General features: G+C 36.6%; 1 long non-coding RNA gene across 1 annotated transcript; it reads right to left on the minus strand.

Annotated features, from left to right (window-relative positions):
- Positions 1 to 8,159: 8,159 nt before the first annotated feature.
- LOC149781235 (uncharacterized) lies at positions 8,160 to 17,893 on the minus strand. Its single transcript, XR_016414497.1, has 3 exons — positions 17,728 to 17,893; positions 14,782 to 14,969; positions 8,160 to 8,417 (listed from the first exon to the last, which is right to left on the minus strand). It is a non-coding gene; the product is annotated as an uncharacterized LOC149781235 (long non-coding RNA).
- Between the last annotated feature and the right edge of the window lie 8,354 nt (positions 17,894 to 26,247).

A 26,247-nucleotide genomic window follows, 5' to 3' on the forward strand; every position in this document is an offset into this window, starting at 1 on the left:
AATGGTTGCTAACTCTTCGAACACCAATATCTATGAGTATGAAATTCAGTTTACCTAGTTGTTTTCTCAATTTAAGATTTGTTTCCCCATAATCAAGGACACTATACACAATACTAGCACAAGGAATATTCTATAAGATAGAGTAATATAGATATTATTAGCCTATTTTTATATATGACATCAACATTAATGTTCCTCTAAGGACACTATACACAATACTAGCACAAGGCATATTCTATAAGATAGAGTAATATAGATATTATTAGCCTATTTTTATATATGACATCAACATTAATGTTCCTCTAAGGACACTATACACAATACTAGCACAAGGCATATTCTATAAGATAGAGTAATATAGATATTATTAGCCTATTTTTATATATGACATCAACATTAATGTTCCTCTAAGGACACTATACACAATACTAGCACAAGGAATATTCTATAAGATAGAGCAATATAGATATTATTAGCCTATTTTTATATATGACATCAACATTAATGTTCCTCTAAGGACACTATACACAATACTAGCACAAGGCATATTCTATAAGATAAAGCAATATAGATATTATTAGCCTATTTTTATATATGACATCAACATTAATGTTCCTCTGCATTGAGGTAATCCCACATGATGTTATAAAAAGAAAAACCCAAATGTTCGTATTTGTCTTAAATGTTTGCTCTACAATTTTGTACTTTGCACATTGCTAAGTTTTTCAACATAAAAGAATTTCAGAGGAATACCTCACTGAGTATCCTGGTAATATAAGATAGACATAATATATCTTAGGTATCTTTAAAATAACTTGATTCCCTTCATTTTGGTGAATAATTGATGACATTAATTTGGGTTAAATAGTATACTGTTTGACCTTGCACGAGACCTGCATCTCTCAAAACAAAATAAAATGGAAAGTTATATTACAATCGAGCTTTCAAGAGACATCAGTTATGCTGTCAATGCACACAATATTCAACTTGTTCATGGCAATTAATTAACGACTGTCTACCTAATAATGAAATTCATATGAACAATTCAATTGAGGACATAATGTTAAACCAGTTTGTTAAATTTAAGTTTCAATATTCTCATCCATAATCGAGATTATACTAATCAAGTCTGTTATGAGTGGTTCAGCTCTCATATTCCTGACTGACTCTAAACTTAGTAAATATTAGTGAAAATGGGGATTGAAATTTTACAACACTGTGGAAGAGGTTGGTCTACATGAACATACAGATTATAAGACTACCAATATAATTACAAGTAACAAACGATATAAAACGTACAAGTAGTAAAATTACAATAATTTAACTGAGCAATTATAAGATTTTTTCAGATAGAGAGAAAACAAAGTATTATTTAATGGAAGTAAGGTTTAATTCTAAGGTCAAGGCACCATAATCTTATATTAACATAAATGACAAGTCTGGTTCAGTTAGCTTTTCCTTTCAGGAGACAAATGGCTGCCATTAGATATAGGATGTATATGATAGGCCTATGATTTTAAAAACTGCAATACAACTGAACTGAGTAAACAGGAATTTTAATTTTAATAAATCCAAGTTACTTTTAACGGTGGTCAGCCAAAATTCCAAGGACAATGCATGAAATATTTATTATTATTGTTACCATTATCATTGATATTACAATTATCAGTCAACAATACTAGAATGGTGTATGTAATAGTTGATTGACAGCCATCATTCTAGACAAAGGGGCCAATGCTGCTTTCTGAGCACGAAAAATAAAAATATATAGTCCAAAATCCAACTTTTTATGATGAAACAATATTAATATAGTCAAAACACACATCTTAAAACATTTAAAAAGGTGAGGTGGATCTGGGTAATTGTGAGTTGAAATGAGGTTCAACCTCGATCATATATTTTTGGTGACTTTAGTTCAGATTAAATTCTAAAGATAAATGTTTCCTTTAGCCATTATTAAGGTTATCAATAGACATAACAAATTATAGATGAACCAACTTGCTGGACACGGAGCCAAAACACTGTACTAAACAGCTTGACGCAATTTAAAATAGATGCCATCCAAGCCATTTTTGAGATATTTTGCATCCATTGAACCCACATGTCCAATGCTATGGATGACTAGCTCTTTTTCCTAGCCAACTAGTGGTATTTCGCTATCTACATACTGCAGAGTTACTATGGGGAGGTGTACATGACCCACATTAGTTTAAACTACCCAAGACCGAAAAACCTAGTAAACAGATGTATCCATATTTTTTAATAAACACTAATAGTCTAAAAAGTCACACCATAGCCTAAAGTTAAGAGATCTGACAGGAGACAATTTATAAAACTGTCCCCTGCCACCATCAGCATTTGGGTCAAAATTGTTTATTTCGAATGTTGTGTACATGTCACATATTTAGACATTATCTAGTAATATGGTTGTTGTAGGGTTTAACGCCATTTTTCAGCACATGATAGACTGGATATACTTGGCGGCCAATAATAATGGTGGAGGAAGAACTGAGAAAACCCCAGAAAGAACCAACGACCCACGAGAAGCTACTGGCAAGCTTTCTGACATACCCACATTAGCCGAATTCGAGACTCAAACCCACGCAGACAGGTCAGATGGCAGTGATCTGTAACGGAGAGTGCTTTAGACCACTCGGCCACTCGGGGCCCCTAGTAATATGGTATAAAGGAACATATTTTGCATGCAAAACTAAACTGTTACTACTCTTTAGAGAAGTAGTGAATACTTTGTGCCAAAAAGTATTGCATTATTTACATTGTGAGTTATGACTGACTGCATTTCTTGAAAGACTTAAAATTGTGCACAAGCTCACATGCTTTTTATCTTTGTTAAGGGCCACATCATCAGTACAGAATCAAAGTTCCTATACAATGCTGCTCTATACGCTGAGAAGGGATTTGGAAGTTACAAGTTGTAGGAGTGAATGACAGAAATGTTGTATTAGCTACCAGTAACAGAACTGAAAACGTTGTCTGAACTCTTTCTGGCTAACCTCTCAGAAAGAAACCATAAAAAAGGCGCTTTAGAAGTAATTTTAGCCTGATATAAAAGAAATACTTCTGAACCATTCATTTGATTCTGGTGACGATAATAGCATCAATGTTGTGAGAGTGTGTGTTGCGGATGGGGGGGGGGGGCAGGTAATCACAACAGTCTAGCTAATTGGAAGAGATCAATGTTTAATAAAACTAATAGGAAATGTCGGAACATTGATACATGTTGAAACATTGATACACTGATGTGTGGGACCTTGGTAAGTTTACAAAGTGACATATCACATAAATCCAATGACACATAGATTCTGAAATTGACTATACATATACGATTACACCATACAATTTGACAAATTTCTCATCAGACACCAATTTACTTACAATTGACTTTAATGATTCCTACGCTTTAAAAAATTATAGTAAATAGTAAGATAAAGTACAGAACAAATATTAATAGTGGAAAATTCAGTTAAAGATAGAAAACATTTCAACGGGTTGTTTTTTTAATAAGTACGTACCATAAAACAACTCTTGCTGAAGCTAGATATGCCCATTTAAGTCACTCTCTTTGATCAGGATTACTATGTGGATGAGGTTCAAGCTAGTGTTTCTTTCAGCATGACTGACCAATTAATCCTTATATTTTACCATGCAAATTGAGACCTAAAAAAAGAAAAGATACAATTGATGATGAACTTTTAACATTCAATCAAAACTTGAGAATTTCAGGAGAAACTATTGTCAACTGTTTAAAAATTGTTTCAATTCCTCAAATGTCAAAATGTTCATCTGGATGTGAACATCCATGAAAGGCAAGGCATATACTGTAACTGAATAGAAATCGAGGTTTTAACTAAATGAATAACGCAAACAATGTTATGGACGATGAAAATTTATAAAATAAATTAATAAATATATATATATATATATATATATATATTATAATTGCAATGATTATCTCACGCTCTCAACATACGATTGATCCAATCGCTTATCACAAACATTCACAAACTGAAAAAAGAAAATATGATTAATGTAATCTTATACATGGAAAGTGAGATTCAAATAATCTCAAAGAAATTCAAATACGTTTCAAATAATATTGTGCACTGTGAGATTCACATAATCTCATTATACAATGTAAGCGAGATTTCATATAATCTCCTATAATACAAACAAGAGTCAAAATAATCTCATGTAATTGAAATTGTACTCAAATGAATCATCAGTTCGAACAAACATATGCCTCTTGACACTTGTACAGTCGTAGGATTCATAAACTGATGAACCACACAGATTCACCGAGTCCTTGGGTTGACCCACACTTTTATAGGCCACTCACACCCTTCACGGATCCACCACATGTACAGACATGTATACACGTACGTATAGACAGCATACATCGCCCTTGTATTGGCTACGTCTACATTCGTGGCTCCACCACATGTTCAGACACACGTAAATACAGCAAGCAATAAACAGATACAGTCAGCCCTCAACAGCTACCGTCAGCCCTAAACAGCCCTGAACAACTTCAGACAGCTCTACACAGCCCTGAACAATAAAACCAAACTGGTCATAATAATGGATCCTGAAACATCTTAAGATATATGCTAATAAACTAAACTCTTAACAGCAACTTGTAAGTTCACAACGTTTCAAATCTGTGTAGTAGTAAATCCATCATTACATGAATTGACATTAAAACCTTTATAAACTTATATATCAAATAAAATATAAATTTAACACTTACCCCTATGGCTGGAGAACACAATGGAGAATGTTCACACGTTTACAAGATCCAAATCGACTAGTCTTGGTTAGAAATGGAATCTACCATAAATCCATAGGAGAGTGAGTAATAGTCAGAGTAAAATACCCGTGCATGTCGTGGTTTTAATGTCTCTCGTCGCAAGTAATTTTCGATTAGATGCATGCTAGTACAGTCGCTTACCTGGAAAAGCAGTTATTCACCCTAGGTAACGTTGTACGCATGTACAACGAAAGATGGTCAAATCGTTCTAAGGCAAAACCAAGTTATTCCTTGCCTTATTCTGTGACATATACCATCCCCCTCAGCTAATAAAAGCAGAGTAACTCTGACTTTAGCTAGAAGAATTCATGATATACCAAGAGGAAATAATGATATGCTCTTTCAACAACTTATACTTTTAATAGTAAAAAAAATCTTATTACACTGCTTTGAGGAAGTAAAAGTTTTGTACAAAAGAAAAACAAGGTTTACCAGTCAAAAGAAGCAAATTAACAGGAAATTATATGCAAGTCCATTTTGCAGAACTGCTGAACCATGAACAAGCAATGAACAGATATATGGCATAAACCCAACAGAATATTGCTTTTGTAGAATGCATTTAGCCCAACCAATATGTTCAACAGATTCTACCACATAATTGTAAGCTTGTTCCCCTTTGATAACTGAACCTAGAAGTTTCAAGATATCTGTATGATATTTCTTATTATCACCCAAGTGTGAGATACGAATCACTGATTTAAAATTCACAGTGAGGTCATGAAAGTAAAAACTAAGTTGGTGTGCTAAAAATTTGATTTTTCTCCGCCAGTATATAGCCTGCAATATGCATATGCATCAATGTGTGCTGGTGCATTCACCATTCATAACAGCATGTTTATTTATGATGTCTCTCTTGTGTGTCTGCTTCTGTAGAATTAAATTACATTTAATAATGCAAGTTGAGATATTATTCAATTGTCTTTATATGTCTGTACTGAATATGAATAGCATGCATTAAAATAAGGCTACAAGACCTTGACATCTACAGAAATACGAGAAAATACATTATAATCCCATTCAGATTCCCACATTAAGTTGTGACCAAAATATGCTACTGTCATCATGTAACTAGCTCTAAAATGAGGTACAAAAGACAGTTACCTCCCTTCAACTGAGTCTTGCATACAGCAGAGAGTGGTATATGGGAAAATGAAGGTAGTATAATGTGGCTAATACTTACAAATTACTTGCATACATGCATACAAAAAAACAGAAAATTAAAACATATATTTGGATGATTGCACCAATTAATTTTTTTAGCAGCTTTGCTTAAATGTGCACAAACTGAATGCATCATCTACCTGCCTAATAAAAATAAAATCATACAAAATAAAATGCAAAAGTGAAGTCAAAAAGGTCTATATTTTTGAACAGCTATATTAAAACAAAGCAAAATAATATTATTCACTTGACCTGAAAAGTCAACAGCAGTTCATAGCAAAGGAAGTGTATGCATCCCTACCCAAAATTAATTTCTGCATTTTTCATGCTGTAGGACATTTTTTACACAATGTCATGCTCATGGTTCAAACACAAGCCCTGTTACTAAGTTATAATTTTGCAAAACATTGTGCCACAATAACAAAAACAGTTACGAGCATTGTTTTACCTTGGTAATGCATTGTAATATTAGAGGCTAAGCAATGTGTCTAATGTACGTAATATGGAGAATGAACAGCTGATTGGAGAAATAGTACTTAGAATGAAGCAAAATTTGAAAATAAAGTAATTTCCATTCCCAGAGTGAAGCATTGCCATTTCTGGACCCAGCAATGTATTATCATTGTGTTTGAACAACAGAAGGCCAGACTTCAGGACAGATGTTTTGTTATTGATGATGCAGTGGTAATAGAGCTTGAGAATCATGGAGCTTAAGTGGATGAGTTATATGCAAATGTGTGTGGACTGAGAAACATCAGCAGTGGGTTTGAATAACCACAACGTTTAACCTACATCAGACTCATATGCTACAGTTTCATGTCATCAATTTATTCACCACCCTGGAAAATATATATGTACAAAAAAAAAGACCAAGACTACATATTCACATATGCAGTAAAGTCATTCAATACAAAATTTTCATAAAAATCTATCTTTTCTTCTGCAGAATACAAAAAACCCTCTTCAGTATAGGGTTCTTGTAAACATCTTGTTTGTTTTTTATTCTTTCCCAGAGTAAAAATCATTGGTTTTAGTCAAGGCCATACTGGGAGTAAGTGACAACTAACATGTAGCAAATGTTTCAAACTGTTTTTACTGGAAGATTGACCCACATCTAGGCATCTGTTTTGCGCAGTAGCCAGATTTAATATTGATGTATCGAGAAATAACTCTTATTCTTGCCTTAACACTTGAGAAGTCAAAGTGTTTTCTCTTGTGACCAGTTTGAGTTGCATTTTGAATTTTTTCAAATTATTTGGATTCTAAATGAGATTATGTGCCTCTGGAAATACCTGTGTTATATATAAATTCTTGGACAAGGAGAGTTATCAAAATTTACAGAATTCCAACACTGGAATATTATTTTCTGTGATTCAACAAAGAACCGTTGACACATCAGTAATACACTGACCACATTATACGTCATCGCCTTCCATTTTGGATTTCTTCGGGATTCAAACTTACTATCATTAGAACATTTTATTACTATAACTTCTATTTTTTAATTCTTGGATTATTTTTGGATTTGATTTGTAAAACCGTAAGTTCTTTTTCTCATTTTTAACTTGTTCTTCAGGAAAATAAATTATTTGCTAAATCTTAAAAAGCCCGTTGTCTTGACTTTTTTCTTTTTACTTTTTAAAAGAGCCTAAACACGTAACATAATCCTATAATTATAAGGCACTGACACTTGTGAAAAGTAAAGAATAAAATGTAATCTTTACCGTATAATCTAGATCTTATCTAACGGCTAAAGACATGCACAGTCAAATCAGTATCTTGTATCTAAATATAATGTTTGCATACAAAACATACCTGGTCATTGATGAGGCCTTCTGTGTTCTTTCATGGGGTCAATTTGCTTTTCGACCAACATATATAAAGTTAGCAAATATAATACATCAATATGCAAATCAACACAACAAAAATCAGTCATGATTAAATATCTGTGCATCAACTTTACCTCCTTGGAACATAAAATGTACCAGCTGATATGAAGTTAGCAAATATAATACATTAAAATGCAAATCAGTACAACAAAAGTTACTCAAATTGTTAATAAAAATCTGTATTTAAAATTTACCTCCTTAAACATCAAATTCCTACTTAAAGCACTAAAACAAAATTTTATTTTCTGATGAATAATCTATACAATGGTGGGATTATTTATCTTTGCCTTAAAAGATTTCACTATAGAATTTACACATGTAGGTAAAACATTTTATGAGTGCTTTGTTTATATGTAAATGTAAGAAGTAAACCAGACCCATGTATATTTCTCACTTGACGTGTATAGCTCCAAAAACTTACCTCGGCCCAATGGTAATCAGTGTTTGAACATCTACATCACACACTTCAGATATGTTTGGACGATGTTTTGGAGATCTAAATGCTGTCATCTGCATGAAAAAGTTCTGGCAAGCTTTTCCTAAAAATGGTAATTTTTATCTATAGTTAATTTACAACTGAATACAAGAATATATAATGAAATAATGATGAGGCAAAAAAGTTACTAAGAAGTTCAAACAATATGACATGTAATACCTTAGATCAATGAGTAATGAAGTAGTCACCTGAGCAAATGGATCAAAAAAATGTTATAAGATACAAGCTGTAATAATTTCCTTTTATCTTCAAAAACTAGTTTATTCAATAAAATTCAAATAATTATTATAAACACATGCTCATTACATTTTATTTGTCCACCGTAAGTGACTGTTTCTTAGCCAATACCAGTAAGTGTTTTTATATATTTTAAATACATGTGCAAAATTAAAACACGACAAAGTCACCAGCATCAAAATATCTCATTTGGGGTGGTTATAGTTCTTTCCTTTGTTGGGGAGTTGATACCTTGCTTATAATAAAAATAAAATTCAAGGTTTTGGACAATATGCTCAAGTTTTAAAAAATAGAACAAATTACTATAATGGCTTGAACTTTTAATCAGCTCAGCTACCAATTAAGAATATGCACAGAAAATTCCATTTGTAATTGGCTTAACCTTCCTTATAAGGTTTATGTCAAACAGTTCCAAGTCCCATACATTTTAACCTTAAGTGATTTTTCTTGATGGATGTTGCTTACAAGGCTTTCGCACGAATGTCTGAGACAACAAAAAAGTCAAAACATATCCACAGATCATTTTCAAAAAGTTCAATTACTAAAACCAAATCAGGTCTTTGAACCCACTCAAGATTTATAAATATTCAGTCTTGTTTTGTGTGACATAATAGTTGTATAGATACCTTGCTTACAAATTATCACATGACAGCCAGAGTGATGAATGGACAGCCATTTCTCTCTTTCCTTGTATAGAGACCTAGACAAGTGCTGTTACAATTCTATGGTCTTAAACTAAGTAACAGGAAAGATAACACACCAACATTAAGTTTTTGTAAAATTCAAAAAATAATTTATTTTCATAGAAAACAAAGTGAAAATTTATATATAAAAAATTGTGAATTACAAACTATATCCCTAGTCCAAATGTGTAAAGTTCCAATTAAGTTGTAGTGGCATTTATAAATCACTCCAACTTGTCAATAAACTGATGTATTACACTCAGATTGAAATGAACATTTAACTCCAATGATAATAATCTGAATATTTAATCCACACTCACATCAAAATATTAGCTATGTATTGTTTGTTTACAAAATAAATGTTAGTGGTTAAGTACAGCACTTTGAATTTGGACAAAGTACAAAATACAGATGTACATAATATAGTCACTAAGAAAAGCCAACAAATAATGCAAATTAAATATACATAATGGTGCAATATATCCACTGGTTAATTACATTTTAGATTGAAATAAAAATATTTCAATCCTACAATTAACTATGGTTGAGGTTCCTATGTATTGTTTCTGCTCGTAGCAAGAGATAGACAATGGATTTATCCTCCGTGAATTAAGTACATGTATACGGAATGAAATGTTTTTCAAAAATCTCCCTCCTCCAAAGAGAAAATTGGTTTTGGAACGATTTTGGAGTAAATAACATCCTTGAAAATAGCCATATTAAAGAATGTTCATTTTTTTTTTACTTCATAGAAAGGGTTTAATGGGGACTAACAACTGTTTGGTTCCCGTTATTAGGAGTCATAGTATATAGTATGGCCGTGTGCCTTTAAAGACGGAAGCAGCAGTAGGAAATCGAGGGTCATGGGTGGAACGAAGTATTTCGAAGTTCTGTACCTTCTCTCTTATATATTATGATAGAGAGGGTCCTATGTCAGAACAGGTTATGGGGGTAATATAAGGTATTTTTGTCACTCTGTATGATTTGTTGCCTTCAGATTACACTGGACAACAAATTTTTACAAAAGTCATGTTACTGAAATAAAAGTAGTCAATTCTTATCAATTTTTATGTGCTGAACACGAATATGACAGTCAAATTGCAAAATTGGCTCTAGTTTTTTTGTAATCTGCAAGAAATTAATGTTTACATAACGAAATGCATTCCAATAGTAAAAGGTCAACTGTAATAGCCTACCTATAAAAAATCAAGTCATTGACTACATCTTAGATTTCTTCGCCTGTCTCTTGTACAGCTGTTCGGGAGCATCTCTGAGGAGTGTCCAGCAGTAGTCAGCCAGCATTGTAGTGGACCATTTTCCCTGGTATCTTTGTTCCATTGTTGCGATATCTTGATGAAAACGTTCGCCGTGTTCATCACTAACAATACCACAGTTGCTAGGAAAGAAATCCAAATGGGAATGAAGGAAGTGAATCTTTAGAGACATATTGCAGCCAAGTTTCTTATACTTCATCAACATGTCTTCTACTAGTTCCTTATAGTTTTCTGCCCTAACATTTCCGAGGAAGTTTGTAGAAACTAGGCGAAAAGCATTCCATGCTTGTTTCGCGTCACCTTCCAGCAAGTTGTTGAACCGGTCATCTTTGAAAAGCTCTCGAATCTGAGGACCCACAAAAACTCCCTCTTTAATCTTTGCTTCGCTGAGTCGAGGGAATTTTTCATGCAGGTATCGGAATGCTGGCAAAGTCCGGTCAATGGCTTTCACGAAGTTCTTCATCAAACCTAGTTTGATGTGAAGGGGTGGTAGCAAGATTTTCTGAGCCTCAACCAGAGCTGGGTGTTGGATATTCTTCTCTCCAATGGCTACATTCTGCCTGTGAGTCCATTCCTTCCTCATGTAGTGCATTTCCCTTGCTCGGCTATCCCACTCGCATAAGAAACACATGTATTTTGTATATCCTTGCTGCAGTCCCATTAAAAGGGCAACTACCTTCAAATCACCACAGAGGTGCCAGCTGTACTTGTTATACTCAACGGAATTCAGTAGCTGCCTTAAGTTATCGTATGTCTCTTTCATGTGGACAGCATACGCTACTGGAATAGATGGAAGAATGTTTCCATTGTGCAAAAGCACAGCCTTGAGACTCAGTTTCGAAGAGTCCACAAATAGTCTCCATTCTTGTGGATCATGAGTGATTTTTAAAGCATTCATGAGGCCCTCAATATTGGAACAGAATATCAGATTACTTTCCTTTCTGAAGAAAGGCTCCAATTGCTGGTGGCGCTTTCGATATGCAGTAATTGTGACATCTTCTTCTAGAAGATTCCATTGTTGGAGTCTTGATCCTAGCAATTCTGCCTTGTTCTTTGATAAGTCCAAATCACGAATCAGGTCATTTAGTTCTTCCTGTGTTATTCTGTGTGGGGTTGATGATGCACCACAGTGAAAATCTGGATCACTGCATGCTGATGGACCAGGAGAAGAACAGGTCGACTCACCTTTGTCTTCGTCAGATGAATCAAGAGAATATTCTGCTGGAGGTTCTGGAATAGGAAGTCCCTCACCATGTGGAACTGGTCTCAATGCAGACGGAATGTTTGGGTAGACTATTCTCGACTTCTTTCGCTTCGTTATTCCGCCGGAAAGAGGAGGAACCAAGCAGAAGTAACAGTCATTTAGGTGGTTGCTTGGCTCTCTCCACACCATTGGGACTGCAAACGGCATTGATGACCTTTTGCAATTCAACCACTGTGAAAGCTGTGTTGTACATGTAGCACAGCATATATGCGGAGCCCAAGGCTTGTCTTGGTCACCAACCTTGCATCCGAAGTAAAGATGATATGCCTTCTTCACTTGAGAATTGATACTTTTCTTCTGGTTGGCAAATGTCACTTCCCCACAAATATAGCAAAAATTGTCCGCGGTATTAACACACTTTCGAGGCATTACTGTTCTTTATTGTACGTAAATGGATAAAATAATAAGTTTTATGTAACAGTAGCTTGAACTGTCTCGCACAACGTCTAAAATATTTTAAATGCTGAACCTATCTGATTGGGCTTTATATAGTACACTGCTTACGTCAGCTTCAGCAGCCGCCTGGCATTAGTATAATAGGCCTACACATATATAGTACACTGCTGACGTCAACTTACTTCAGCATCCGCATGGCATTAGTATTGCATTGCATCAGGAAATGATGCAATCAACTGTGGATGATGTGAGCATGATGGTATTATGCAATGTTACATCATTATTCCGGATGTTGCTGCAGTCCTACTGGAGAAATTTACACAGTGAAACATAGAAAATGAGGTATATGAATATCTTCAAAACGAGAGCCAATACAAATTTTTCACGGTTATATTCGTGTTCGGCACACCAAAATACTACAGATTAGGGCCTTTTCAAGTCAGTAATGATTTCACTGTTGACCAGTGTTATTGTTGGGTATTTTTTTTCTCAACATCAAGTTCGCGTCTAGCACTTGTGCTCATTGGGTGTAATTTTTTTATAATTTGATTTGAACTTGCATATCTTTAAATGGCATGTATTTCCTTTAGTTCGATCCCCATACATCCATGTTCCTTTTGGAAGGTGATTAGTTACACTCCCCGAGAAATACATACGGCAAAATCAACGCTAAATTACGTGGACATTTCTGGACGAGATCAGCTTTAAGGTGATTTCGCGCGCTGTGATGTCATATGAACGCTACGTATTTTTATATCCAAACAACCCTGTATTGTGACGTTTAGATTCGACGTGCTCTTTTCTTGATCCAGTTTAGTACTTGAACACCATTGTAAAAGCGAATGATAATTTCTCCTATAAGTATGTTGATGATAGTTATGGTACAAAGCATTTAATAATCAGTATAAATTTTAAGACAACAATTTATAATTAGTTTTAAATTAGTAAATACACATACATGATTTGTTTTATTTTAACTATACCTGATGGTCGTAAGTTAGCATAGCAGCCACATACATTCAAGATGAACTTATGGAAGACAGTAGTCAGCCGATGTTGTTAGGTAAAACATATACCAAACCATGTGTTTTGACGCAGCCATTTTCTACTACTTTCACATGAGTTGTAGCGGGCGTTCTGATTGGTTGCTATACTCGTCAAGCTTTGATGGCAAGTATAGAACTCATGAACAATAGTTTCCTGTGCGGCAGATTCAATTTGATTAACTGGGTTCAGCCAGAAATTTCCGTTCCCATCTTCATTTACACTTCGTATAACTAACCATAGAAAGTCCTTGTATTAAGGATGCAAAAATCTGAGATTTTATGATAATGTGGAAATAATACTTTCAACACAGAGATTAATAAAATCTATGTTGGGGTTTGGACTCAGAAAATGAAATACCTGTAAAGGGGTTATATTATTTGGCTCCCCAAGACGCAAATAATGTAAGCCAGGGACTGTTATTTCCTTGTCTTGGTACAAACACCGACATAGATTAGATTTCTCACCCAATTTTTTCCAACTAAATTAAAATAAACCTGTATCCTAGCACTTTTGTTAGAAATTCAAAACACGGTATTCATCAGGTACTATTATTGCTTCTCACTCTATTTTAATGCCACCAGGTTTTGTACTCTTTTATGAAAATCGGAATAATTATCTACGTAGAATCAAGCTATATATGCCACTCTATAGAAAAGGAAAATAAAAATATATAAAAACGTTTTAATTGTTATGTGTTGGAATTATTGTGCAATGCGCGTAGCGAACCACGTGCTTTTATTTATCCACAGAATGCGCATTAAGACGAATATGTATAAAGGCGTAATACTGTATTTTGAACAATATCACATAGCTAGAGAAGCTCATTGCACAATATATCCAACACCTAACAATTATAACTTTATTCCCTTATTTTTTTTCTCCCGTTTCAAAGAGCGGCACGTATAGCTAGATTCTACACACCAAGACACTAAAAATCACATACACTAGGCGTAAGAATACACGTATTTATATTTCACCCCCACCCTTTACATAATAACATATAATTTTAATTTGAAAGCTGAAGTTATCTATTCATAATATGATTAAAATTATAATCCCATGAAATTATACTTGTTTTTGTTTCTAAATCTTTTTACTCTGTTATTTGTTGGCACATTGACAGGCAAATTAGTGTAATTTAGATACATCAAAATTTAATAAGCAAAACCTTCAGGGGACATTGTAGTAGTCAATGCAAGCAAATGTTCTGTCACTGGATAAAATATATTTTGCACTTCTTTTGAGACGCAGCTTTGGTATGTTCATTACCTGATTAAATGCAGGCAGAAATTAAAGGATTATGTATTACTGTTAACAGGAGAAATTATTACATATTATCAAACCGCTGGCAAACTTGGATTGTAGAACAGACCAAGAGTAATCATTACATGCTATAAAACTGTTTGCTGGCTTGGTTCTAGGACAGGCCAAGAGCAATTATTATATACATGAAAAAATCTTTGCAGGCTTTGGTTACAGAAAATGACAAGAGCAATTATTACATACTATAAAACTGCTTGATGACCGTGTTTGTAGAACAAGCCTAATGCAGTTTTCTGTACGTTGTAAGGCGTCACTTCTGTGGATAGCTTCTGTCGTGGTTTAGTGGTTAGTCGAACACGTTTGAGGCAATACATACTAATTTACAACTCACTTGGCCTCATAGACACATTGGGCGATGTTGCACGAGTTTTCTGGAATATAATAATAATAATAATAATAACATGAACAACAACAACTGTATGTTTCATTACTGCTCTGTAGTTTAACCCTCGAAAGGAGGATATTACAACTGCAGACATCTTAGAGGCGCATAAGAATACCAAAAAGAAAATACTCATTCATCATGAATCTGGAAAAATAATTTTCAAAAGCCCCACTTTAAATAATGGTAGCAAACCAATGCTAACGCTCATTATTCTGAGATCTTTGCATGTGTTATACAAGGTAATATTAATTATGTTTTAAGCATCAAAGACCTAAGACAATGTAGTCTTGGGAAGAACATTAGCGTATATTTGCCGTGGCTTTTGGATGAAAGTGTTTTAGATGGAAGAAATATAACAAACTCGTTTTTAGTCACAGAGCCGTAACTACTGTAACTGAAATTCGGTAAACTAAAACAGAATTACTAATTATATGGCAATAACGTATTGGGTCAACGAAGAACAAAACTGAAATTACAATTGCAGAAACAATCTGTTAAAATGCTCAATACGTTTTGCAATTGTTTAGGACTTTGAGCAGCTTTGAAAATGCAAAATTTTAGGTGGATTCAAAAGAAGTACAAAAATTCCATGTTTTATGCAAGTAATCAGCTCTAAATAGACATTTTCAAATAGGAAAGTTCATGATCAATATTTCATTACAAGCAAATAGTCCTTTGTGATAAGTAAGAATAGATGGTCAGAAATTACATAGAATGCAAAATTGTGTAAGGATTGTCTGGTTTGATTCCAGAAAAAAGAGTCCTATATGTGCTTTACAAGGTGTACTTTAAGACAAATTTCATCAAGCATAACTAAACTATCTAACAAAAGAAGATACTGAATAATCACTTTTATTAAATAGTTCACTTTCATATATTTAACCTCTGTAAAACAGACAACTGTCTGCAAGAAATATTGTAATGTACCTCAAAAGTTCTTTAAATACAGTTTATGTCTCAATTGTGTTTACTGCAAAATTCTCGAGTTTAGCAAGGTTCTCTATGTGATCGATCTCTGACCTAATTAAAATAGGGACCTATTAGTAATAAGCAAATCTGACGGGTATCATTATAATGCCACAATCCGTTGATATTTTAATTCACAAATCAAGTTACAGCTTTCATAATTCTTAAAGTGGAAAATGTCATTTGAAACTTTCCTTTCTTGGCTCTTAGTTAAAGTTACAAATTAAGTTCACAAATGAACACAATTAGGTTTGAAAAAATAATTTAAGCATTGATAAATTCTCTAAGAACATAGTCTTTCTTTCTTAACTGAATGACCATTTTTTGCGAATCAAGAATCATATTGCAATAAATTTAGAGTATGCGCATTTGTTATAGCGCTCCGTTTTAAGCATTTCTTAGATATTTGTGATTACTTATTTGATTATGGAAAGTCGGTGCTGGGGAAGTTATCATCAGACCCAAATAATTAGCCAGTTACTAGGAGCAAACGTCACGGATACAGTGTTAGTGAGTTTCCATTATGGCATTGTTTACTGTTTGTGAACTCAGGTCAGAGCCGCATGAGTGTCCCTGTCGTTAATGTCTAATTGTGCATTTTGATGGTGTGACTACAGGTTCAGTATTTAGGAATGTAGACTGGTAAATTACACAATTGAATAAACGAAAAGGAATTGTTCCGTCGTCGGCAAGAGCTGTTTATTTTTGCCATGGTGGTAAATGTAATGCAATTTTACACGCGAAATATAGCTTAAAACCATCATTTGACAGGCCTAAGGTGGCGTAGTAAAAATAGGTCCATGTATATAGAGGGAGTTGAATAGTTGTATGGCCTGAAACGCTGACGGTACGTTACGGAAAGTTAATGAAGAGAAACCATGCAGTTGTACGATTGACAGACAATTGGGAAGTTGTGAGATCTGTGGTATTGTATTAATTAGAGTAAATTATTTTTAGAATGGACAGATTGGAGTTTCTAGTTTATAACAGTTGTTGTATATAGGTCTTTGGAATTAGGGAAAACTTATGACTTCTAGCGGAATCGTGCCAGTGTTTGACATCGCTCGGTCAATAGCAAGTAACACCCCCACCCCCACCCCCGAATGTTACAATATTTTCATGATCCACTGGAAAAGACCGAGAATGCCAAACCTTTATTTCTTTTTGAAACCATGCATGTGTGCATATTATGTGGATGAAGTATAGCTTACCATGTAACAGTGATGGTTAAATAATAGTACACACATCCAGTGGCTGATATGATTGATTACGAGCCTACAAACTTATAACATCTTTTGTTGACCGGAAATATTGGTGTTCGTCCTCTTATTGCAATAGTTTTACATAATTTCGTGGCAATACCAATGCACGCGCGCGCATACACACTAACACGAAACATAGGTCTTTGAACAATTCAAAATTGGATTGAGTCATCCTTATTTTGTCTTCATGTCTAAATGTAACGTATCCCTCTCTAGTTTTAAATTCGGTATCGTGAAAATACCTATTTATCGATTTCAAAAGTTGCGCTTCCATGTTCACGAAGCAGTAGTATCTCGTACTGAAGATTTATTTTTGTGCTCCGCACATCATTCTACCCTTATAAAGGTGCTCGCCCAAGACGATAAATAAAGAAAGAATTGCTTTTCCCTTAAATATTGTTTGTTTATGTAGCTTTGAATACTTAGGATCACAATAATTTATAATGTTATAAGTTGTGTCTCAGAAAGCTATATTTAGTGGAACTGTTATGAACAAAATATTTTGTGTTTCATTACCTTCTTCTCATTTCTCATTTCTTGTTATGAGAAGGAATTTGCCCATGGAGAGAGAGAGAGAGAGAGAGAGTTCAGGCTCTATTAACAAAGGGCTGTCACTCATAACGGTGTAGATACGGCTACATCTTGGGGAATGAGGTACGAAATCGCTGTAAAGAAAGACAGAGCTGTTCTGACTCTCAGTGAACACATTTTATTTAAATAATTGATATATGTGATACTACATTCTAGAGATACATCTATAAAGCCTTTGTATTTAAAATACACGAAATACATATAAGATTACATTTTTCCTTATAGCTTACCAACTTCATACATTTGCATAATTTCTGCCTTTTAGAATATAATACAGATAATTAAGTCTCGACTAAATTCATGATAGCCAAAGATTATAAAATTCAATAGCTGTGTTACAATGCAACACTCGTTTTAAAGAAATGTATTTTACTAAAATTAAAAATAGAATACTAATTTGGAATAGGTTACTAAATATTACTCAATATTGCTTAACGAATCTTTTATTTCCAAATTAAATCCAAACGTGAAGTTGGTAACGAAGTCGTCTTTTCCAGTAATACATACCATAAATACAAATGAATATAAGTAGTAAATGGGGATACCCTAGCGACAATGGGAATTAGCATTACAAACACCCCTGGGACAATCTGGCGACAAGGGAAAATTAACATGGAGAAAAATCGTGGGACAATCTGGCGACAAGGGAAATTAACATGGGAATAAATCGTGGGTCACTCTAGCGACAAGGGGAATTTAACATGGAACTATAGTGTGGGTCTGTCTAGCGACAAGGGGAAATTAACATGGGAATAGAGTTTGGGTTTGTCTGGGGACAAGGGGAATTGAATATGGGATTTTTTTTTTTAATTTAAATTTAAATTTAAAAAAAGGGTAGGCAATGGAAAGGCTATCTCTTTTCGAGAAATATGGCTGGCCCTGAAAAGGGCCTTTGGGTTTTCTTCTTCTTCTGCTTCTAATTTCTTCTTTTTCTCCACCAAGTTCTTATTTTATCTCCAACACTCTTTCTCTTCTTCTCTTTCTTTTTCTCCTGCTCTTCTTTCTTCTTCTTCTCTTCCTCCTCTTCTTTCTTCCGCTTCTCATTTTCTTCTTCTTTTTCAATCTTTTCGTTCCATTTGCTTATTCTTATTCTTTCCTCTTCATCCTCCTTCTCCTCCTTTATCTCTTTCATGACACCACTAATCTTGTCCTTTACCTTTTTTAAGTTATTAATTTCCATCTTTACACGATGGGGACTATAGGAATAATGGTCTTCAACCAGTCTTATTAACATCTGCTCCATCATTCCTAAGTTGTCTAAAACGTCTTGTAATGTTTGTATTTTGTCCATTTGGTTAGAAGCCATCTTCTTTTTTTATTCTTTGCAGAATGGTTTGAACGACGAATACTGTGGGTTCTTATACTTAAAGCGCGTACGTGAAGGAAAACATCCCCCTAAAACGTAAAATTGATCTTACCTAGATCATGACCAAACAACGCGCGAACGTGAAGGAAAACATCCCCCTACTTTTTCATTTCGTATAATAAAACCCAAACTATACTTTCTCATTTCATATAATAAAAACCCAAACTATACTCTCCACATACGCTAAGAAACAATAAACAAAATCCATAATCTACTATCCACACAATCTTACGTGAGCGCTTACAAAACCCAAACTATACTCTTCACATACGCTAAGAACAATAAACAAATCCATAATCTACTATTCACACAATCGTACGTGAGCGGGTACAAACACAAACACACAAACACAAACACACAAACACAAACACACAAACACATACGCTAAGAAACAATAAACAAATCCATAATCTACTATCCACAGAATCGTACGTGAGCGGTTACAAAACCCAAACTATACTCTCCACATACGCTAAGAACAATAAACTAATCCATAATCTACTATTCACACAATCGTACGTGAGCGGGTACAAACACAAACACACAAACACAAACACACAAACACATACGCTAAGAAACAATAAACAAATCCATAATCTACTATCCACACAATCGTACGTGAGTAGTTAAGTGGGATACTAGAGCGACAATGGGAATTAGCATTACAGGACCCCTTGGGAACATATAGCGACAATGGAAATTTAACATGGAGAAAAATCGTGGGAACATATAGCGACAAGGGAAATTTAACATGGAGAAAAATCGTGGGAACATATAGCGACAAGGGAAATTAACATGGAGAAAAATCGTGGGACTGTTGAGCGACAAGGGGATTTGAACATGGAGAAAAATCGTGGGAACATATAGCGACAAAGGAAATTAACATGGGATTTATTTTTTTTTAAAAAAAAAAAAAAAATAAAAAAAGGGGTAGGCAATGGAAAGACTATCTCTTTTCGAGAAATATGGCTGGCCCTGAAAAGGGCCTTTGGTTTATGTTAATATGCCCTTAACATAAAGGGCATTTGCGACATCTTCTTGTCCTCAAACTTCGTCTTACAGCAGGGCCATACATCAGAGTCCTCTTGAGGCAACCTTGTCTCTCTATATAGACTCTTCTTATCCACAGGCTGCTGCTGGTCCTGTGGACAACGGTCCACTTGGATCGGACATACATGAGCATGTCCGTCCTGAACATCATTGTTGACACAAGGGTTGAAGATTCAACGTCTGTCCACATGTTGAGGCTCTGACAATAGGTGAATCAATGCAGTGAACTGCGCTTATTTATAGGGACAGAAAGGATTGAAACGGATTGAGTTCATTCACCAATCCGAACACGCGTTACAGAATTCAGTCAGCCCGCATCCAATCCGAAGAGAGCAGTCTGTGACGTCACGTAGTCTATATAGATTCGCTAGCGCTTGTGTGCAGTCAATCTATGCGACAGTGATTCAACATGACGGAAACTCAGAAAACGATTCAATGGGGTGCACCAGCAGGGGAGACCGCCCAAGGGAACCCGGACTTACTTTCAGAAGAGGTGAATTGGGATTTTGTCGATTTTCTCTCCTCGCAAGAATTTGTTCCGGAACCTTCGTTACCTTCTTCATTACCGCAAGTGGAGAATTTTAGACAGAGACAGAAAGAAGAATTGGAGAAATTTATACAACGACAAAAGGAAGCGGAACAGGCTTTTCTCTTACAGCAACAGCAACAAGAAGAAGAGGTAAGAAAAAAACAACAGCAAGAAGAAGTAGCAGCAAAGAAACAAGAGGGTGAAAATCAAACGGTCACGGTACTGTTGGACATTTTAGCGGAGTTAAGAAGTCTGAAACAAATGTATCAGACTTCTTTATCACGACCGAAGAGAATACGACCTTCCCGAGCTAAACACGTCAACCCTGTGACTAAGCCTACCGTACCACCCTTAGTGATTTCAACCCAATCATTATCATCATTACGCAGTCCAGAAGTAGGCCTTGGCCGTGGCAAAGGCTTAAGGCAGTTAAAATTGATTGCTTAAACTCACCCCTGCACCATAAAGAAAAAAGGCCCTTTTCAGGGCCACCCACATATCTCGAAAAGAAATACAATTTCAATTTGCCAATAACTCTAAAATAAACCCCACCCATTTTACCCTTATAGTACGTGTCTGTGTATGAGTGCGTGAGTGTAGCTTCTTATTTTAAAATCATAACTCAAAGACTCTTACCTTATATCATTCATTTATTCTTTTCCATTTTTTACAATCCAATTCACAATTCACAGCACAACACTTTAATAAAAAGTTCATTGACTTCTTCTTTCTCCTTGTTTAGTCTCTCTGTTTTTTGAATTTCTTCACCGTCACACTCTTTTCCTCTTCTTCCTCCTCACTTTCTTCCCTTCTTCTTTTCTTCTCCTGTTTCTTTTTCTTCACCTGTCTGCTTTCTTCCTCTGAAGAATCCCTCTCTTCTTCTGAAGAATCCTTCTTTTCTTCTGACTCCTCTTGTTTCTTTTTTGGGCAATCTGGAGACCAATGTCCTTTTTCTTTACAATAATAACAGGTATCTTGACTTTTGTCTTTTTTAGCTCCTGTTTTTTGACGGTCTGGACACTCTGAAGACCAATGCCCTTTCTTCTGACAGATATAGCAAGTATCTTGACTTTTATCTCGAAAGGAAGGAGAGTAGTCCGTAGGCTGGTCTGAAGAGAATTTTCTAATGACCCCTCGCAAAGCTCTGACGAAACGTTCCATCTGGTTAGTCTCTTCCATCGTTGTGCTCGGCTTGAGAGTGAAATGAATAGTGAAAGGATAAGACACACACCCTTTTATATACGCTGGTCTGCTATGACTATAAAGTAGCTCATGGTGTTTGAACTTGAGTCATTTGACTTTTTGCTTTCAAGATGAAACGATCCCATTCATTCGAGAAGAAAGAAGAAAAAGAAAGTAAGAGGCAGAAACGTGATCTATCGCCTCGTACCAGGGCTGAAATCTTGGCACAAATTCATGCCAGTGATTTTGAAGAGGACATGAGTGAACCAGAATCAGAACCCTCTAAACCAAGTTCACCACCCTTAGTCAACCCTGAAAAATACTATTCCATTCGAGAGACGGAAAAGCGCTCCTCTAGAAAATTTAGAACCACGGCTTACAAATACACGGTGAAGTTTAAAGATTTCAAGTCCGAAGTACCGTTAGAGAAAGCAGAAGGGTTCATCACCGGAGTGTGGGATTCTCTGCTCACTGCACTCAAGCGACAATGTCAACCCAAAGAAGACGATCGCTTGAGACTTTCCATACAACACGACGGTTTGAAATCCCCTGTTTGGATCGAGTTTAGCACCCCTGCAGAATTGACCGCTTCCAAAGTCATGGACAAGATTCAACACGTGCAACAATCTAATGACCAGTTTGACATCACCGATGGAAAAGCCACATTGGACATGACCCACGTCTCTCCTCCTCAAGGAACCGGACGCAAAAAGATGTTATTGGTGAATGACCTTCGCAGCATTAAGCGTAGCCTTGTCCAAATTCACAATCCTCATGACCAGATGTGTTTAGCCCGTGCCATCGTGGTGGGACGAACCTATGCCAACAAGAACGACACGGTAGAATGGAAAAGAACCTGGAAAACTATTCAACGATCCGATCGAGCCAAACAACGAAGTGAAGCAGAACTCCTGTTACGACAAGCTGGCATGTCCAAAGACACACCCTGTGGCATACCTGAGATGCAAAAATTGCAAGATGCCCTAGCTCCACGATACACCTTGAAAGTGTACCCTCAAGAAGTGCGCGGGTCTTTGTTGTTTCGAGGGCAAGATTTTAAGGACGGAAAATACATTCACGTTTATCATCACGATGACCATTTCGATACCATTACCAGTATCACTGGATTCCTAGGATACGGTTATTATTGTGAGAAATGTGATTATGGTTATAACAATCGAGAGCAACACAAGCATTGTGGATCGAAATGCCCAGGATGTTTGGCCTCTCCACCCTGTCTGAGCGAAGAACCAGTGCCTTGTTCAACTTGTCTGCGCACGTTTGTCAGCCCTACCTGTTACCAACAACATTTGAAAACACAAGGTTCACAGAAGAAATGTGCTTGTCAACTCCTGAGATTGTGCTCTACGTGTGGACAAGGCATACTTACCAACAATGCCAAGGCACACGTATGTCGAGGAAAGAAAAAATGTCACATTTGTCACCACATCGTGGACTTGGAACACCAATGTTACGTGCAAAAATACCAACCCCCACCAGAGAAAGAAGACGGTCACAAGAAGAAAGGCAATTTCATCTTTTTCGATTTCGAATGCATGCAAGAGACTGGCATTCACATCCCTAATTTCTGCGTGGCTCATCGAGCGTGCGAGAAGTGCATTCAAGAACCTATCTTCAGTCATTGCCCTCACTGCAGCAAGATTCCTGGAGGACGTGAAAAAATCTTTCGAGGACCGAACACGTTAGCCGATTTTGCCCAATGGGTCTTAGACCCCGTCGACAAGACGTGGAGCCAAGAGGACATCGAACGTTACGGAGATTGTCATCGTCATGCCACGGTGATGGCTCACAATGTTTCCGGATACGATGGACAGTTTCTTCTCAGATACTATACGGAACAAGGCACCGAGCGTCCTAAAGTGACTTTGAACGGAGCCAAAATCATTTTCATGCAAGTGGGACAAGTACAGTTTAAAGATTCGATGAGCTATTTGGCCATGCCTTTGAGTCGAATGCCTAAAACGTTTGGAATGACAGAAATGGCTAAAGGGTACTTTCCACACTTTTTCAATACGGAAGCCAATCAACACGCCGTTCTACCCCATTTACCAGAGGCTCACTATTACGACCCCGACAACATGCGTACCGAACAACGAGAAGCTTTCTACGCTTGGTACCAGGCTCACGCCTCGGACCCTTTCGACTTTCAGGAAGAAATGCTAAAGTATTGTCGTTCCGACGTGGACATTTTACGGCGTTGCTGTGGAAAATTTCGAGAACTGTTCATGGAACACGGAGGGGTGGATCCTTTGAAAGAAGCTTGCACCATTGCCAAAGCGTGTTCCCTAGTGTATCGACAACGATTCATGCCTGAAAACACCGTGGCTGTCATCAGCCCTCAAACGACCCACTTTGTCAAACGTCAATACTCGGTCAAAGCCCTACGTTGGTTACATTACTTGTGCGACAAGGAAGACAAGTGGATTCAGCATGCCCGCAACGGAGGGGGCGAAAAGACCATCGGAACGTATTCGGTCGATGGCTGGGACTTAGAAAACCCCAAGATCGTGTACGAGTTTAACGGTTGCTTATTTCACGGATGTCCTGTTTGTTACCCTGACCGTGGCACTAAAAATCAGTTTTTGCAACGAACCATGGAAGACTTGTACCAGGACACTTGTCAGCGACGCCTAAAGTTAGAACAGCAAGGATACCAAGTGGTGGAAATGTGGGAACACGAGTACGATCACCGTATGAAAACCGATCCCGAGTTTAAACGCCTCGTGGAAAGTTACCAGTTCATGGACTCGCTGAACCCGAGGGATAGTTTGTACGGAGGAAGGACCAATGCCACCTGTTTGCTGTACCAAGCCGACGAAGAGAAAGGAGAAGAAATCAAATACTTGGACGTGTGTTCGCTGTATCCCTACGTGTGCAAATATTGTCGCTTTCCTGTAGGGCACCCACAATTGTTCACGGAACACATCGACCTGAAAAACATTCGACAATACGAAGGCTTGATCAAGTGCAAAGTTTTGCCTCCCACGAACCTATACCATCCCGTCTTACCTCACCATTGTCAAGGCAAACTGATGTTTCCCTTGTGCCGTACTTGTGCCGAAACGTGCAACCAAGACCAGCCTTGTCATCACAGCCAGGAAGAACGGGCCTTGACGGGAACCTGGGTCAGCGTAGAATTGTTCAAAGCTTTGGACATGGGATACCAACTGTTAGAAGTGTACGAAATTTGTCACTTTCCCAAGACACAACAATACCACAAGGGTGATCCCAGTCAGAAAGGCATTTTCGCCGACTACGTGGATGCCTTTTTGAAACTGAAGCAAGAAGCCAGCGGCTATCCTTCCTGGTGTCACACTCCCGAAGACCAAATACAATTCAAAGAGAAATACTACGAACAAGAAGGCATCACTTTAGACCACATCGAAAAAAACGAAGGCAGGCGATCGTTTGCCAAAGTGATGTTAAATTGCTTGTGGGGTAAAATGGCACAACGACCGTGTTTACCCAAGACGGAATATTTGACAGAACCTTCCCGCTACTTCCAGATGATTCACGACAAAACCAAATACATGAAACACGTGGACGTCGTTCGAGAGGATTTGATCTTGGTCAATTACGAAGAAGATCTGGACTTTGTACAAGACGACCCTTTTGGAAATGTCATCATTGCGGCTTACGTGACAGCTCATGCTCGCTTAAAATTGTACGAAGCTTTAGAACTGTTAGGGGAACGCGTCCTGTACTTTGACACGGACAGTTGCATTTACATCCATCACCCGATTCAACAGCACCCTGACATCGAAGGAGACCGTTTAGGAGCCTGGACAGACGAGCATCCCGACGACAAGATTCTAAATTTCGTTAGTGGTGGTCCCAAAAATTACGGCTACGAATACCGGGACAAACAAGGAGAAGTGCACACGACGTGCAAAGTGAAAGGACTGACTCTGAATCATCGTACCAGTCGAGTGGTCAACTTTGGGGTATTGAAAGAAGCCTTGCAATCGGGAGAGGATGGAAACTTTAAAGTGACCAACTATCAACCGAACAAGATTGTACGTTTACCCACTCACCACATCGTCAGTCGACCCTTGGAAAAAGTCTATCAAATTGTATACCAGAAGCGAGTGCGACTTCCCAATCACTTTACGTTACCGTACGGTCACGTCGGTATTGGTCTGTATATAAAAAGGAACCCTAGGCAAGATCGATAGTTCATTGTGACTACCAAGACCGAGCGAACAAGATGAATACTTTGAAAGAGACATCGTTCCAGTTTGGGGATTGTAAAAAAGTTGTATCTTCCTCTAGTGTGACTAATACTGGATGGATAAGA

The sequence above is a fragment of the Sinohyriopsis cumingii genome, chromosome 15 (genome assembly GCF_028554795.1).
Source record: "Sinohyriopsis cumingii isolate HCF-2022 chromosome 15, ASM2855479v2, whole genome shotgun sequence".
Classification (NCBI taxonomy): domain Eukaryota; kingdom Metazoa; phylum Mollusca; class Bivalvia; order Unionida; family Unionidae; genus Sinohyriopsis; species Sinohyriopsis cumingii.